The sequence below is a fragment of the Musca vetustissima genome, unplaced genomic scaffold (assembly GCF_032173495.1).
Source record: "Musca vetustissima isolate MV318-11 ecotype Yass unplaced genomic scaffold, APGP_CSIRO_Mvet_v1 utg99366, whole genome shotgun sequence".
NCBI classification, from domain to species: Eukaryota; Metazoa; Arthropoda; class Insecta; order Diptera; family Muscidae; genus Musca; species Musca vetustissima.
The window spans coordinates 35,601-55,288 of NW_026886852.1; positions in this window are offsets into that span (position 1 = coordinate 35,601).

The window sequence follows — 19,688 nt, forward strand, 5'->3', positions numbered from 1 at the left end:
AACTAAAACAAAAATATATAACTGCATTATTCTTAATGAAAATGTTTTGCATATTAAAAAAAAAAATAAATAATGTGTATTTCAAATCAGGTCTTCTATTTATATTTTTTTTAGTAATGTGGTCAGTATTTACTACAGATTTTTGCACAGATAGAAGAACGTGGGCTTTGTATTTGATTTTTCAGCTACTTTTTTACTCGATATGTGGTAGAAAACCTTCTTTCAGCTGATGCTGTGGTTACCGCCATTGCTATTCAAATTTGTAACAATCGCCCATGTGCTGCATTTCGAATTGAAACATTTTCTCGAATGTGAAACATTTTCCCAAATTTGGTTTGCCCCATTCCGAATTCCCAAAAAAATATTGGGAATATAATTCGAGCACATATAGCCTTGTGGATTGAAAACGAAATGAGATCGTACGTGTTTTTCTGAGTACGTACAAGTCGAAAAAGAACGCTGAAGTAATATTTAACGTGTTTTTACAATATTTATTTAAAAAAATGCAGTATTTACATTAGTTTTTATAGTAAAATTAAAGAAAATAAAAAAGGGCTCCTTTTATCAAAAACAGCGCGTAACATTTTTGAGATCAATTTGGCAACTCAACCACCATATGATCAAAATAAAAATAGAATCTATAAAAAATCTACTTTTAAGATTTCCAATAGTCCTTTTAATAATGTTTCTTGCAGATGTGTGCACTTTATTATATCGATGTTGACAAGATCCATGCTCCACTTGTTTATAGGGCGTCAAAAAATGTTTCTAAAGCGTAACCACTGTCTCATAGAAGCCAACTATTTTGCGTACCATTTCCTCTTTTGTTAATACTGCCTAGCTGCATTCATATGCCAAATAAAAGCATCATGGCTGGATCCTGGTCTGCAGCTGTCCACAGCTTGCACACACTTTGTCTTTCAGGACTTTCAATATTTCAATATTTAAATCATTTGCCACTACCCTCTGAAACCCACCAACAGCCAGAAATCTTAAGATACCTGATAACCCTGCTACCCTTGTGTATGAAAGGACCCAATTCTCTCAAAATATCCATAAATGTTTATTTTAACACGTTCCAGTATCATTAGACTTATTCTGGTAGAAACCAGGGCAATTAATAAGCCAGCAGTCATATTTTTTCTTAATTTTGTTTGTAAACAAATTGCAAATTCCAATGAAACATAGGTTTTTTTATTGAACACATTTCGTAACATATTGAACACAGCTATGCTTTCGAGTCGCACTTTCGCTCGAAATTGAGCACACCATTTTGCACAACATGGGAATTTAAAAAAGTATGGGAATTCAAAAACTCTCGGAACATGTCACATGGGCGAATATATTTATATTTGGAAATAGATTTTCGTCATATACTACAATTGCATCAGATATTTTTTCATAAAAGTGTATGATTTCTTTAAAATCTTAACATGAAAATTTTATAATTCTCGATGATGTTTTAACTATTTTTCATTTTCCAGAAATCTGTTTGTTATATTTACAATTAGTTCGTTCAATATTGTAATTCTATACAATATTCGGAGTTCGAACTCATTACATTTGACCTGAAACATTTACTTCTTAGAAATCAATCCAAATTAAATCTTACCATTTTCCAACGATTCCACTATCTCTTCTATATTTGTATGCAATCATGCTGCTCAATCTGTCGTGTTTCACAATATGAATATAATCATTTGAACGATTTATTTGCTACTCGAAATATTCTACAAAAAGTAGCAGACCTTTTTTGGATTTTGTAAAGAATTTCCAAAATTGTAGAATCCAAAGCTGCAGCTGCATTTAATCCAAATTTTAAAATGTGAAAATAATGTATACCGCAGAAATGAATTTTTATTTAATAATGGTCTGCACCCCATTATAATTGCCTGACATGTTAGACGCGCCATCATATCCTTGACATCTCAAAAATGTTGCATCCAAAGCCAAACGGATTACTATGTTTATTCTGACGGTCGAAAATGATTTTGCTGTTAACCATTCTAATTCCACGTAGCAAAGGAAACATTCTTTGACTTTTTAGATACCTTGTCAAAAATTATATACATATATAGTTTCATTCGCGAAAACCGAAAAGAATACAGCACTTTTCACTTCTTCGACAATAGACTTCTGGATGTATTCTCCAATTAGTTTTATTAACTCGTTCTCTATTCTGGGACTCAGATATGTTGGATTTTTGGGTGTACTCTCCAAACATTCTAAGGCGATATTCACTCAAGGCGATATCTTCTCAAGCTTCTTCGTCAGTAACATGTTCTATACGTTTTGAGACATCTTTCATTCTCGATATAACGTCCTGAGTTCTCATCATCGCATCTTTGTGGTATACCTTATTTTCTTGAAACTATTAAATAATATTTACCACTTTCATTAACAATTCACAATTATTTTAATGATAGCATTTCTTTTTTATTCACTAACAAATTTTATACAATTGAAAATGTGTATGATGCAATTTAGTACAGGTAAAATAGAATATATTTCGACATGATGGGACAAATTTGTATTGTTGTTTGTACGTACAGACAAACGTGAAACCCTTAAATATTGACTTTGAATGTTCACCATTTCTTAAAAAATAATATGTTTAATTTTGTTTCGTTTAAGGGAATGATTATTAGGCTCTTAAAGTTCCCACAAAAATATATATGCTGATCGTTTTATGTGATCTCGATCATAAGTGAGCACCGTAAACTGTTTAGAAATTTGTTTATTTGATAGGTCGACATTTCTCAAACTATGCACTATTTTTTAATAAAAAAATGTTCGTAAATTTCAATAAATTGAATTTGTATAGTACAAAACCAATAAATATTAATATGAAAACATTTGCGTTTTTTTATTTTTAAATTGTGTTGCGTTTTCATAACATTGACAACACCGTTCTCTCCTAATTGCTCTTCCTTCAGTTGTCAATTATTTTACACGGTGGTTGGTCGTAAACGGTGCTCGTCTATTTAAAAAGTTTAATTTTACGGAATAAATTTGTTAAAAACAACAGAAAAGTGTGAATTATATAAATATACAACATTTATTATATAATTATTATCAAATTCAAGTGTTTTCTGGAGTATTTCATTTAAAATTTTGTGTTTCTTTTTTCGGGACGGCAAATCTTTTGTTTTTTTCCTTTCGTCGTTAAATTCGTTCGTGTGTGCGTTTTTTGAGAGAATTACTATTGTGTTGTTGTTATTATGTTTTGCCGGTTGTGATTTGTTTACGTTTTACCTGCGATCTTTCGTTCGGGTGTTTTTTTCTAATTGTTTCAGTGAGTGCTTCGTGCAAATGTTGTTATGTACATATGTATGTGTTATTGTCACAAATTGAACCCCATAAACAAGTGTCAGAGTAAAGGTTCTAACATTGGAGAGTGCTAATGAAACTCTTTTTGTGTATGTTGTCATGCTGCTTGTTGTTATTGAACACTACCCACGGTGTGATTGTTAAAAGGGTGAGTGCATAAATGGAAATAGACAAACGAAGCTTTAAGGGGACCCCACCCATTCTCGATTTTAATTTTTCAAGATTTTCAATGGGCTGGTAAATCAATACCAATGCTTATTAAGGTTTGTAACTTTGCACATATATAATTGAAGATTTAAAAGAGAAGAAAAATAATTTACAAAAATTTTTTATTATTGTTTTGTTGTTGTTTTTTGTAATTAAAGAAAAGTCTTTATTTTTGATGGCGGGCATGATAACTCCTCACTGGAACATCGGAATCCGAAAATTCCAACGGTGTTAGAAAGAGTACATGTCTGGCTCTCGTATGAACTAGGATTATTGACTTCGCTCTAATATTAACGAAATGGTGGACCTTTGAAAAAAAAATTTTGGAAAATCGCCACTTTTTTACGAAAAACCAAGTTAAAAAATAAGGAAGATCTTCACCGATTGGCTTTATCCTAGTTCATACGAGAGCTATACACTCCCAGAGAAACGTTGCAAAATTTGGAACCGATTGGATTATTAGTTTTTGAGTTATCGTGCCCGCCATTCGCAAACAAATGTTTAGAGAAAAACGCGTTTAAAGTTTGAGAAGCCCTTCAGCCGTCACTTGATGCTGACACAATGAATCGGCTATATCTTCAAGAGTTCTCGAGATTTTCACTTGAAATTTTGTAGAGACATTCTTTAATCAGTGTAGATTCGAATTATATCAACAACAATTTTGACCCCGAGAATGGGGGGGGTCCCCTTAAAACATATTTTTAATAATCTTTTTCCAATATTACTGTTACTGTTACTATTTTGTAGGCTTATAACATTGCATACATTTATTTGAATACTCAAAAGACTTGACAAACCATTTTTTATAGTAGGGAGTACATGAGTTATTTTATCTTAACTCAGGTTGTTATTGTTATTGTTGACCTGTGATATGTTAATTCTTGTGGGTTTTTGTTTGGCTCTAGGTCAATTGAAAAACTCGTTGGTTACGGTTTTTGTTTTTTGTTTGTTTCTATTTTCCAATATTTCGACTGTCTTTGGCAGTCATCTTCAGGGAAATACTACAAGTATTTTAAAGAAATATAAAAAAAATATATTGCACAAATCTTACGGTTATTAGAAAAGCAACCGATTTTTATCACCGTCTATGCTAAACTAAGTTTCTCTTCGTCTGTGCTTATGAACTATGTTTCTGTGTACAGTGGTCTGTGTCAGTCAGGTATTTTAAAATTCCAAATTTATTGGACTATATCTTTTTTTACACCAGCTAAGGTGTCATGTTTTCTATTTGCTAAATGGTAGCTGATAATGCATCTTTCAGCCCATATAGACTTTTGTTATTGTCCCGTAAAGTCTGTTTAACATGTTTTATTGCACAGCACCGCGGAGCTTTTGAATATTTATTTTTGATGTTTAGCACATTTCTTATAAAATACATAATCTTATTACCAAAATGATTAGTATTGAAAAAATATTTCTCAAAAACAAAAAAAACAAAATTTTGACGTTCAATATGTGTCGATTTAAAATATTAAAACATACCTTTAATTCATCTGCACCTTCTGAACTGTATTTGATCAATTAATTTTCATTGGAAAGTTCATAACTGAAGAATCATGCCTGGGTATGCCTTTGACCTTGTTTGTTTGACCTTCTCACATAGATACCTGTGCGTGCGGACTTGACTCCGCACTTGGCCACGTTGTCATCTTCTTCTTAATATCAAAAACTATAAATCTAATCGATTCGGTTTAACACCTTATTCTGGACCAAGATTGCTATCGTATGAACAAGTATAAATGTAATCGGCCACGGCTTTCATATTTTCCACCTTGGTTTTTGGTCGAAAATATACGATTTTCCAAAAAATAATTTTCCTAGGTCCGCCATTTTACTAATTTTCTTGTGATATCCATAATCCTAGGTTATACCCTTAAGTCAAATCTATCTCGAGTCCTTGTGCATCTTATTCCCCCCTATTTTCTTGAACCTTAAACTAAATTGCACAACATGAGATTTTTCTTGAACTACAAATATTTTACAAAAGACAGACATATTTTACAAAAGACAGATAACAAATCGATATTCGTATGTTTTCATCATAATTTTCCACTATTGTGGATTTCCAATTAAAACTACTCGAAATATCACATTCACTCTTCAACAATGTTTTATCCCTTAATAGGATCTACAAATTTTAATTTGAGATAAAATCGAAAAAGCTAATGTTGCTGTTTTTTTTGGTTTTATCTCAAATTAAACTGGCACATCTGTCAAAAAACATAGATTTTGGAAGCTTTTTCATGATTTTTCGCACTGAGTTTAGAACTTGCTATTCATTTGGCCAACAATATATGTCAGCAAGATAGCTAAAAGGAAAAACAAATTTCCTTAAAACTCAGTTTGGATTGTAAGGGTTCAAGAAGCGTTGTTCGAAAGCTCAAATAATACTATAATTTATTAAAATATATTTTTGTATTCGGTGGACAGATGAAAAGGAATTTGTGCGAGAGTTCTTAAATTTAATTGTTAAATAAAAATGTTACTCACCAGGTGTGACATCAAATCTCAATAAAGTTAAATGAATGCATATTTGACCGAAATAATTTGAGGAAGTGTGCAAGTAAACCTGTTTTACAGCTTTCAAATTCATTCAATACAAAATTGTGTTAGTCGGAATTCATATTAAATAAAACATTTATTATATGTAAATGAAATCAAAAATACGACTCGCCGAAATATCAATTTCAGACCCCAAATTTATTTGATTCTTGTTTAATAAATTATGAACCCAAACTTATCACATCGTAAAATTTCACCCAGTTGCTGGGGACAAGAATCGTATTCTAATTTATATGTATGTAAATGTATGAACGTTTTCAAATTAATTATTAATTTTATACATTTCAAAATTATTTTCATCGCTCTGGCATGAGACAACTTAACTTGTGGCCAAGAGGTTAAAACCCCATAATTAACATTGGCAATTAATTAAACATTTATTTGCTAATTTGTCAATTGGCCCCATAATGCATAGCATAGTAACGAACACACTTAAACATGAGTATGTATGCATGTATGTTCGCATGTGCATTTTCACAATTTATTGATTCAGGTAACCTGACATTATTTACTTTAACAAATAGTGATAATTACAGTATGCAAGCAAAATGGGAAATATTAGGGGTAAGCAAAATAAAGTACTGGTGCCATGAGCCAGCCCACAAAGACTGCTTTGAGGTCAGCCTATAAGGACTACCTTGAGTTCAGCCTATAGACTGCGTTGTCAGCCAGCCTATATAGACTGCCTTGTCAGCCAGCCAGCCTATAATGACTGCCTTGTCAGTCAGCCTATATAGACTGCCTTGTCAGTCAGCCTATATAGACTGCCTTGTCAGCCAGCCAGCCTATATAGACTGCCTTGTCAGCCAGCCAGCCTATATAGACTGCCTTGTCAGCCAGCCAGCCTATATAGACTGCCTTGTCAGCCAGCCAGCCTATATAGACTGCCTTGTCAGCCAGCCAGCCTATATAGACTGCCTTGTGGCCAGCCTATAGAAACTGCATTGAACCAGTCTTGAGTAAGACTGTAACTTAACTGAAGTCAGCCTATAGAGATTGCATTCAGGACAGTCTGTAGAGGCTGCCTTCAGCCCATTCTACTAGCCATTACTTTTTCGGACCTCTAATATTAATATAAAAACAATCATACAAATAGTAGCAACTACAATTGATTTGTTGCAATTGAAATTCTATAAAACCAATGCTAGTATGCGAATAAATTAACCGCAATGACCTCGGCGTTCCATTTCTCCAAGTAGTGGTATTCGTTGCGGTCAATTTGTATTTTTTTCTCACTCCTCCTTCATGTCCTGTAAAATGCAATGACAATTGTATTCGCCGAACAAATTGATATCCTTAATTGTGGAGTATTCCAATAGCAAATTTTGTAAGGTTGTAGTATGATACACCTGTTGGTTGGTGATGGAAAACAAGTAGGAGGAGTTCACAGTTTGAGGACAATTTGTGTAACGACAAAACAAAAATTGTCATATTGTCAACTGCATGGCAAACAAAACTAATAATTGTTGTATAATTTCGAGGCAGTAGTTGTCCGTCCCGTTAAAAAACGAAAAATATTCGGTTGTGGCTCCTTCGTCCTGTTTTTCAGTAATAACAACCTTTCCTTCATGTGTCTTATTTGAATGTCCTATTGTTTTGATTGTTTTCCATTTTTCTTTTTCATATTTTCATTTTTTTGGTTTGTACGAATGTCCTTTGTTCCTTGCATGTGGTCAATTAATTTCTTAAAGGTTCATCCCCACACACACAAGTATTTTTATTTCTTTGGTTCTTTGGTATGAAGTGGAGGTTTAGTTAAAAACCCACATATATGTCGCAGGTGTGGGAGTAAGTTTGTCAAGTGTGTGCATGTGTGTGATTGTGTTTTGAAGTATCTTGACAACAAATTGTCATATAATTTTCACAGACAAAAAATATTTTGTCATATTATTTTGTGTTATTGACATTTAAAACAAACAAACGACACCGGAAGTGTGGTAACATTTCATTTTGGTTTTTTTTGTCATAGGTTTTCAATTTTTATTGTCCTTAACAAATTGGCCAGCAATTGTCGGTTGAATGAGGTAAATTGATTTTTTTATGTGAGGCAAAATTGTTAAATGTCAATAACATAAATTGCTTGGGGTTTGGTGGAATTGGAGGGGTATTAAATATGTTAAAATGGATTTTGTAATGGTTAAAAAATATTTTCGTTGTTATATCACCCATGTACTTGTTTATAGTAATTTTGACGATTATCGACAAGAGCTTAACTCCAAGTAATATTTACTCCCTCCAACATTTCGATTTTGAAAGTTTAGTATATTCGTTCACCAAATGTCCACTATATTAAATGCTGCACCATTTAAAAAAGTACCCAGTCATGACGTACAATATCAAAAGGGAGAGATTTCAACAACTTGAGAAGCAAGTGAAGATAGCCGCAAGAAAAGACTGAAGGGAGTTAAAATCGGCCAAAATAGCCGTGGAAACAGCTAGGTAGGAGGGAACAGTTTGAATAAATAAAAAGTAACAAATCAGCAGGGAAGATTCTTTACTTCGATCTAACAGGTTTGGAGGAAGAAGGCTACACAAAAATTGCGACATAAAATATTGCAATGTTGTGTGGTCCAGGCCAACACAAGACGATTCACAATAGACCAATATTTAGAAACGCACCAACTGGGAAGTTAAACACAATTGTATTGAAAGAAATAATGAATAAAGTCTGCTCAATGAGAAGAGGCATACCATGAAGTCTCTAACGACAACTCGAAACAATTTGCCGATGACTTGGTGTTCTCTATCACAAGATCTCCCACACGCGATCAAAATTGGAAAGTCTAGAGAGACTGGCTCGCAATGTTGGACTTGAGATTAATATCAATGACTAGAAGGTGGATGGAGAAACTTGGCTAAATCTGAAGGGTTCTCAAAGACTTACTTAGCTGGCTTATGACAGAACGGTTGTTTCATAAGCTGAGCTTAAAAAAGATTCCCAAGACCATTTTCCGAGATGTTGTCTTCTACGTGATCTTTCATCGGATTTGTGGCATTCCCCTTCTGCGTGAACCATCACTTGGCTCGTTTTTATATGCTTATTGAGCTGGGGCATCTTCATCCATTCACACAATATGTCTGACTATGTCGATGTCCAAGAATAGTTAGTAGAACTCATAGTTAATTCGACGGCGATATTCACCGTCAGCACAGATCTTTCGGAGAATATTTCTCTCAAACACCCCAAGAGCTGACTCATCTGCCTGCGTAAGTACCCATGCTTCATATTCATATAACAGCATAGGTAGTATCAGGTTCTTCTAGAGTGTGAGTTTGGTCTGGCTGGAGGTGTCCTTGTTTCTAATGTGTTTACTTAGATCATAGTAGCATCTGTTCTGTTGACCAACACCATCTTTCTCCGCATTTCTAATCTAATGTCATAGATTTATTTATGGCGGTACCAAGGTATATAACATCTTCATCAGGTATATAACCTCAAAGCTGTAGTTCTCAAGTTCCACAGTTGGTACGAGTCTACTGGACCATCAGACCCACATTGGCAGACTCCATCTCAATTTGTTAAAAGGTTTTATGTCGATGTTTGGCGAAGTGTGAAAATCTGATCAATGGTGGATTTTCCAGGTCTGAAGCCGCATTGATATGCCGTTCACACAGCACGCTATCCAGCGTGCCTCTTATACCTTTGTCTGTTTCTGATCGCTTGTAAAATATGTTTTTGCTCTCTTCATCCTTATATTCTGTCGAAGAATCGGCCCAAATGAGACTGATGTAGAAGAACTTCGCTTCTATACAAATTATAGCAAATCGCTCATCTACTGGACTGAATCTAGAGACGGGGTCTTTTAATCACCTATTTACCATAAATCCGCAGCCAAATCCATGTCAGTTTCATGGCAGCTATAATACAGGGCATAATTATCATCCTTTAAGGCAATAATGCCGACATTGTACTTCTTGAGTACATCCGCCAAAGCGAAAACTGCGCCTGTTCTAAACAACGTGCGCACATTCCAAGTTTAGATTCGCAGATCGTGGTCCTTTATACGTTTACTGGGGTCGTCAACATTACGTGACCCCAGGTGACACCGCGGGGTGGTCAGTGTCCACAATTGAGATGAAAGAGGGGCCAAGATAAGCCTGGGCTTCGCCATCCACTATGCTAGCCCAAGATATCCTACATGCAATCAGCATTAGAAGTTCTAGAGAGACTGGCTCGCAATGTTGAACTTGAGATTAATATCAATAAATCTAAGGTCATTAACAAATTAACCAAGGTTAATAAAATCAAGGTATATAAAATCGTTCACTACCTCGAAGCTGTAGTTTTTAAGTTCCGAGTCTACTGGACGTCTTGCGCATTGATATCATCAACTTGGACTTTTCGCCATTTTTTACCGGTTCCACGTTGGCAGACTACTTAATTCGTTAAAATGTCTGTTATTTAGACAAATTTTTATTGGATTCTCATGTAGTACAAAATCTCTCAAAAAAATATTGGCCAATGTTTCGTAGTAGTTCTTATAGATGGGTCCCGAATCAGGCATGTATATGTAGCATATAACTAACATTGCTAGAAGGAGATGGATTTTGAGGCATTTTTAAGCGAGAGCACGTTTGGTTCCGGCCTTATTACTCGTCGTAATGGGGTGGGTTCATTAGCTTCATGCCTGTCCTTCAGCTACCTATAATTATTTTAATATACGTGCTCGGTAATATTTTCAAAGAGAGCGTTTGGATAGTCGAAGTATTCAGTGTTTAAAGAGGAAAGGATATTATATTGATGGCCATTTTATTACAAGGACGAATAGATGTTTTTTTCGTCCAATCTGCCCTCCCAACCTGATCACACTAAGACGACACCATTGACTCATTCATTATTAGCTGTGATCCCTAGTCCAAAATATCATTCCTACCTTACAACTCTATGGAATCAAACAGTTAAAATATTTACACAAAGCGACACATCATCGTATCGTTAAAATGAAATTCAAATTTATTCATAATTATTCTATAACTAATTTTCACTTAACTCTCTTATTGAATATAAATAATATTAATAATTGATATAAATTATAACTCCAACATAGCAATTCAAAATGCTCTATAAGAGGCATAGAATAATTTAAAAATATCGTTAAATGTAATAAATAAAAAATCGATGGTAAATATAAAATTGAGACCCACATTAATGTACTCTTAATTAAATGTAATAAATAAAAAATCGATGGTAAATATAAAATTGAGACCCACACTAATGTACTCTTCGCAACACGCATATCAAATATAGTACTATCGGATTCATAATAACAGCAACATTTAGCGGAGCACACAACCCATTATTCTGATCACTTACAGTTGTAATATCAGTATGTCACATTATATGTACGTTATGATGATTGTGTATCCATATATGGATCACTTACAAATGTAACATGAATATTTAAGTTCGTATATAGGTTATGACGTGTGTATATCTGGGTTGGGTGCTTGCTTGTTTGATGAGACAAAAAGGTAGAGGAAAAAACTTATTTAGTAATAACCAAATACACAGTGTAACTAATTATCGACACTTCAACTTCAAATGGTTAGCGCACAATAATCATTTTGGGACTTTTCTTTTTTTTAATTTTAAAATTATTTATTACTATATAATGATATTTGACTAAAAAAATAACTTCTGACTATAATTGAATCGAACTTGAAATTCATTTTTCTTCATCTTCGATTTTCTAGTGGCTTGTTGTTGATTTTTTTCAGATTAATTGGCTATTAGGTCCTCTTGCTCAGACACTTTTGTTGGTGCATTTCTATAATGTTGGCATTGTATTTTGGAATTTTTTCCTCCAATCTCCAATTTAGATATAATTAATTGTATTTATGCACCAATTTTTGATAATTTCTGAATTTTTTAAAACGGACTTTGTGGTGTTACTGAATTATTTTAAATAACAAATCACTCTTGCATTGCTTAGCACAAAGGAGAATTACGAAATGACTGATATTGAACGCACAGCTACTACGCACATTGGAGGCTTAAAATCAAAACCAGTATTTTTCTGTTCTTTGCTTTGAGTAGCTGATACAATGTACTGGGTGCCAAATCTATAGAAAATACATAAAGGAATTTCTCATTTAAATTGAGAAGATGAACAATATAAATGAAATAATTACCGCTTATGACGATATGGCACCACAATAATCATACAAGATGACGAAATAAATTGAGGTTGGAAATTTCAAGCTTTTCAGAAGTTGAAACAAGTTTGTAGGATATTGACAGCAATCAGCAGAAATTAAATAGTTTCAATTTTTTTACAAAAGAAAATCACTGGTTGCAAACTTACCAATTTTCAAATATAATTGAATTTAAATTACAAAAAGAAAACTACAACAATTAAACAACTACAACAATTAAATAATGTGTTGAGTTGATATAAAAAAATATAGCTGAAGACTGTAGACCTTATACGAGGGATTTATGACGGCAAAATGGCCGAGAAAAATTATTTTTGCATCCAACAAACCTCTTGTCCAATACCAAAAGCTCTTATAGCCCAAATAAGGTAACGATACAAAGACATATCTACCAAATAGCTAATAAATAACCAGTCATTTTTGCCTATAGATGGCGTTGAAAATTTTAAATGAAGCACATAAAATTCTATTTCACCGCTGCAAAAGGATTAAACAGTTTTTGTAGAGGAAATTATTTTCTGGCAAGCACCACTCTACATATACGGGATTTCATTTCGGTTGGCCCCGCTAATCAAGTATAAAAATATCCGTTGCAAAAATAATATTTTTGGAATTTGGAATACCATTTTTTGGGAGGCGGGCATACACACAGAAATTGCCGCCCAATTTTCGATATCAACACCATTCAACACCTCCGGGTTTTGGATTTTCTAAGAGTATAACAACAACATAACCACTATTTTACTTGTTTTATGTATTTTGAGGACTTCAGACATGTTGACTGTAATTTGATATTTTGAAGTTTCATTGGGTTGCAAATCCTCCTACCAAATATAAATATCGGTCGATATTTGGGAATAGCCTATATTTGGCAGCCTGAAGAGACTGCAATTGGCATTCCGGAATCTTGGTTCGTAGATAACATTTCAAAAAATATCAGAGACCCGATTCAAATTAGGTATTTGGAATGTCAGCCAGTAGGTGGAGTGAATATCATGTTCGGAAATACCAATATCTCAGCACCGTTTTTTCCTGTTACTTTTGTAAGAACTTAATATAGCATCAACTGTTCTGTAAAGCTCTGCACATTCAGTATTAAGTTTAATTTTAACAGAAAGCTACGACCTTACGAATTTTGCAAACACAACCTGAGCTTTTAGTTGCGACTTGAACCCTATGTAGTGTAACACAGCTTTTATTATGTTTAACACACAGGGTGATTCGCAAACAAAAAGACGTTGTGTATAACATTACTAAAGTGGAAACATTCTTTTATATATACAATTTCGATTCGACAAGCCACAATCAAAGGTCGTTATTTCCTCTTTAAAACCGCAGAATAATAATATTTTAAAATTCAAGCAATAATAACATGAAAAGAAACCGCCGGTGTAATAAAACCTATATTCACTTTGACTACAAGGTCTTATTGCGTCCATCATACAAACACCATTAGAAAGGACTCTTTAAAATCGCACCAATATGGCTGTCGAATGTGGTTTTATTGTCGACGAATAGGTGGAATGTGTCGATGCGTTTTTCATGGGTCTTTTCCAGGATCTGACGCGGGATGAAAATCTGGTCAATGGTGGATTTACCAGGCCTGATGCCACATTGGTTTGGTCCAATACTGACATTGGCCATTGACGTCAGTCGTTCAAACTGGATATCACAATATGGACATAAATTTTCAGATTCTTTATACATTTAAATTGAATCTGTCATTAAAAATAGAACCGATATTTCCATAAACTACATCCAATCTGGCAAACATAATATACACTCCACGCCCATCCATAGCTAGAGAGGATATCCTCTAAATCATGTATTTTATTTGATTTATTTCAAATCTAGAAGATTTAAGAAGTGCTTAAAAATGTGTGTCCGCACTTTGACATTTTAAATATTTTCCCTTGACAGTCATAACGATTTGCTATTGCGATTTCAAGGCAATAAAAGATTGTGGCAATTAAATATCCATTAGATTCGAATGCTGTTGGGGTGTTAAGACGAAAGGGATATGGCACACGAGCCACAACCAACCGATGACGACAACGATTTTGTAGACAATGACGAATGCATATCCTTTGAGAACATTAAGTCAACTTCTTCGTTGCTGTAGTGTATTTTTTAATGTTATAATTCAATTTATAGGTGATCTCTGCAAAATTGCAACATCTGGATTGTAATGGCTGCAATATGTGTGACAACAACAACAACAAAAGTAGGTTATAGTGTTATCAATATTGATTAAGAGCATGTGTAACATAGTGCGGATGATTGAACCTTCTTGGTGTGAATGCACATATGGAGACATAGGAAGTGAACTTGATATTATAGTAGAAGGCAAACGCAGTTTACAGCTAATAAAATTTGCAGGATACTTGTCAGCAAAATAAGTGCATTTGTGAATATATATATGTATATATATATATATATATCTGAGATGATTTTTCCACTTTTAAAAACAGGTTGATAAACGATCAATTTTGGCAGATCAATTAACATTTTTTTCTAAATAAATTCATCGGCGATATAAATGGTTACATATCAAGATTATTATATACTCATCTTTGGTTGAATTTATTTTTGCAACGGTGCAGATCATTATTCTGATGCAATCTATTTGTTGTTCTGACAGTGTGACCTTAATAAGAATTTATCAGACTATAATAAAATCGCTGCCGAGAGTTCACCCAAAAGAACTATAAAAAATGGGTTAAGGCCTCGGGTTAGTTGCCCACTCTCGGAAAACCCAACCTACTATGAAAAATCAAAGAAAAACAAAGCAAAACCCCCGCAAACGTATAAAGGACCACGATCTGCGAATCTGCACTTGGAATGTGCGCACGTTGGACAGAACTGGCGCAGTTTTCGCTTTGGCGGATGTACTCTAGTACAAAGCCGATATTATTGCCTTACAGAAAATGCAATGGAAAGGGTTAGCAGGCGTAAGTAAATCAGACAATTACGCACTGTATTATAACTGTCATGAAACGATACATGAATTTGGCTGCGGATTTATGGTTAACAGGAGAATAAAAGACCTCGTCTCTCTCTAGTAGATGAGCGAATTGCTATAATCCGCATAAAAGCAAAGTTCTTCTCCATCCGTCTTATTTGCGCCCATGCTCCAACCGAAGACAAAGATGAGCAGACCAAAGACATATTTTACGAGCGCCCAGAAACAGCATAAGACCGCTGTCCTGGACATAACATTAAAATTCTGCTAGAAGATTTTTAATGCAAAAATCGGAAGGGAAAATATCTTTGGCCCCACCGTCGGAAAATTCAGCCTTCATGAAGAAACATCCGACAACGGCATGAGGTTGATTGACTTCGCAGCAAAGGTGCGATCTAACACAACGCGGAAACTCGACGTCGAAAGGCTGCAAACACAACAGATAGCCGAGACCTACTCCGCTCAACTTATCCACCTGCTTGAATAAAGCACATCTTGCCCCGATAATAGTATAGAAGCACAATGGCAAAAAATTGCCCACTTCCTACAAACTGCAGCAAAAACACTTGGGTACCTAAAGCCACCATCAAGAAACCCATGGTACGATCAGGAGTCTCGTAATGCTACTCATGTGAAAAACGCAGCGTATAGTGCAACCCTGCAGACAGTAGCAGCACGTAATGTGATGGAGAATTATCGGGAGAAAAGGGGGAAAGAACAAGAAGAAATGAGCGTTAGCAAATCGCGATGTACAGGAGAATGAAGTCTGGAAATTTTAGCAACGAGTAAAACACCAAACCGAAGGTTTTGGTACAGGCACATCTTCCTGTAGAGATTAAGAAGGAAAACTGATGACAGCGTGTTGAGGATCTGAAAGGAGCACTTCGAAAAAATTTTGGTATCAAATAGTAGCGGTGAAGAGGACGCCCCAGAAGCAATAATAGATCAAGAGTAATAAAGCAGCAGGAGCCGATGGATTACCAGCCGAACTATTCAAGACTGGTGGTCAGATGCTGGTCAGGAGCATGCACCAGCTGATTAGTACAATTTGGCTACAGGAATGCATGTGCACAAAAAAGGAGACAAGACGACTATAGAGGAATTAGTCTCCTCCCCATCGCACATAAAGTGCTATTCAGCGTGCTGTGTGAACAACAGAAGCCAATGGTCAATGATATTATTGGACCATACCAATGCGGCTTAAGACCTGACAAATCCACCATTGACTAGATTTTCACTCTGCACCAAATTCTGGAAAAAACCCACCAAAAACACATCGCCACATTCTACCTATTCGTCGACTATAAATCCGCATTCGACAGCCCTATCCGTTCAGAGGTATTTAAAGCCATGTCTTCGTTTGACATTCCTGCAAAATTCCGTACTAATTTTGCAGGATAACTTTAACTGGTACAAGATCTGCATTTAAAGTCGGAAAAGACCTCTCGGGGCCCTTTAATACTGAACGAGGATTCAGACAAGGTGACAGTTTGTCGTGTGACCTTTTTAACATCCAGCTGGAAAAGGTCATACGGAGGCAAAAATGAACAGAAATGGTACTCTGTACACCAAACAACACATGTTACTCGCCTACGCCGATGACATCGACATAATGGGTCGAACATTACGAGCGGTAACATCCACTTTTGAAGGAATTGAGAAGGAGTCGGCCAAAGTGGGACTGACTGTAAATGACGAGAAGACCAACCTGATGGTATTAATGCGCTAAACGTCCAGTAGACTCGGACCAACTGTGGAACTTGAGAACTACAGCTTCGAGGTAGTCAAAGATTTTATATACCTTGGTACCGCCATAAATAAAACGAATGACAACAGGTTTGAAATTCGGAGAAGGATTGTGATGGCCAACAGAACAAGGCTACCGCTAGACCAAAATAACGCTCTACAAGACGCTGATACTACCCATGCTGTTATATGGATCTGAAACATGGGTACTTACGCAAGCAGATGAGGCAGCTCTTGTTTGAGAGAACAATTCTCCGAAAGATCTATGAACCGATATGCGTTGACGATGAATTTCGCCGTCGAATGAACCATGAGTTGTACCAGCTATTCATCGACATTGTTAGACGTATTGAGCTGCAGGGACTACGTTGCCTAGGTCATGTTTTGAGAATGGATAAAGATGCCCCAGCTCAAAAGGCATATCAAATCGAACCAGCTGATGGCTCACGCAGAAGGGGAAGGCCACGAGTCAGATGGAAAGAGCAAGTGGAAGACAACATTGCCGAACATGATCTTTCAAATTGGAAAAACTGTGCAAAAGACCGACGCGCCTGGAAATCTTTTTTAAGCTCGGCATATGGAACGAAAGTTTTGTCACAAGCCAGGTAAGTAAGTAAGTATGTCTATGGGTGACGAATGAGTCCCATCAAGTGCCGGCATATTTATATGGTGGGTTATATTGAGTTTTCATACCGAAGTATGTTTTTATGCACTTATAACCTGAAATGAAAAAATACACCCCTTTTTTGGAAATGGTATACTCTTCAAAATACTGCAAATGGGGAGGTTCTAATTACTTGGAAGCTCTTTCAAACGTGGTTCGATATATCCCGTTTTCAATTCTAAATATCCTTTGATACCTTCGTAAGGTATAAAACAGCCAATTGCTTCAAATATTCTTTCTACGTTTGATTTCACTTAAACCATGCCAAGATTATGATCCTCATGTTAACACCTCCCACTGTTCGGATTGTTGCATCCAGTAATTAATCAAACTTTGTTAAATCTAACCAAAAACTTTTAAATCGCAAAAAAAATATGTAAAATATTCCGCATACTCGTAAATAAGTAAATATACTTGTAAATCCCTCCCCCTCATACTCACTACAACATCTATTTGCTGGTATATGTGGGTGCATATATATTTCTTCCTATGATCCGAAAGTGCATTAAAACTGACGACACATCTGACCTTTAAAAGCAGCAGCATCGAAGGCAGCGACACCACCAACACCCATTCCACAATTGAATTACAAATTCCATTATCACACTCAAACCAAAACAAAGTAACGAACAAGAGGACCAGCAGTATGGTCCAGCAGTACTGACTGTTATGTTTGTCCATCCTTTCTGTCCTCTGTTTTTTTTTATCCTCCATAAAGCCTCACAACGCCCTATCTCTTTGACATCATAAAGGCCATCATCATCAGCATATTCCAGATAGTCAGTGGAACAGCAACACGCGTTATATCCTTTTTAATGTATCCTGTGGTTTCAAGGACAGCCATTCACAAACACACAAGCACACACCCATACACCGACTCAAACATGTGTGTATGGCCACAACATTCGACACATGTGTGATGCGATAAAAAAAAAAAAACAAAAGACAAACTGCATTCGACATATTGACAACCATCGTATGCCAGATACGGCGATGATGATGATGACGGTAGCCAACAGACCAGAAGAAGTCATCGGAATATGTAATTAACTATATTCCCATATTGTCATGTAAACGTATATGTGTGTGTGTTTGTTCGTGGAAACACCTAACATTGTCCATCATGGGTCCTGTAATATTTCATTGCGAACTTTTATTTATGTTGTAGTTTTGAGTCCTGTACAAGCTGTACATGCATTTCCTTTTTTTGTACACTTGGGTATATTTCAGTACAGCCGAACTTTCGACCATTGCATGTGGGGTGTGTAGGCTGGAGGAGTACTGCGAGAAAAAGCTCTGTTTTTTCCACTATTGCACCGGTTTTCTGGTGACTATGATAGAGAGGGAGAAAAGGGCTCCTCTTCCTCCAATGTTCGAGAGAATTTATGAAACGTTTCAGAATTTTTCTGAAATGTCATTCCAAACTGTACGTGTGTGTGTCTAAATATGTGTGGGTGTAAGTATACAAGATGCATGCCTTTCCATGTCCTTTCCCATTTCCTGCACATGCTGCACATTTTATTCCATTTTTGCAAAAGCTTTTATTTCCAATTGTTTGCCATTTGTTGTTTTTTTTTCTCTGCAATTCCAACTATCCTCTGAGTACCTCATGAATCGTTGTTGTTTTTTTTTCATTCGTTCTTTCCACGATGACATTTATCATCAGCGACAACACACATACATGCATTCGTAACTATCTCCCTTTCCACAAATATCCTTTGACAGCTTTAAAGCATAGTGATGATGCATTACTGCGCAGATGCAGTTTGCAAGCCGAAGCTGCAATCGTTCGTTTCGTTTCTATTTTTTTGTTATTTCGTTGCATCCTTTTTGGCATCCTCGTGATGTTGTTAATGATGTGACTACACACACCCCGGTTGTGTGTGCTCACATTTCGCCATAGCAACAAACACCAGAATAACCATTATGGTACAATGTAGTTGCTATATATACATGAATACATATGTATATGAATGGCATACATGTGGCATATGAATACATATGTATGGGTTTGAGATTTAAACAGTGGTGTTAAATTAAATAAAACCACATTGAAAACTA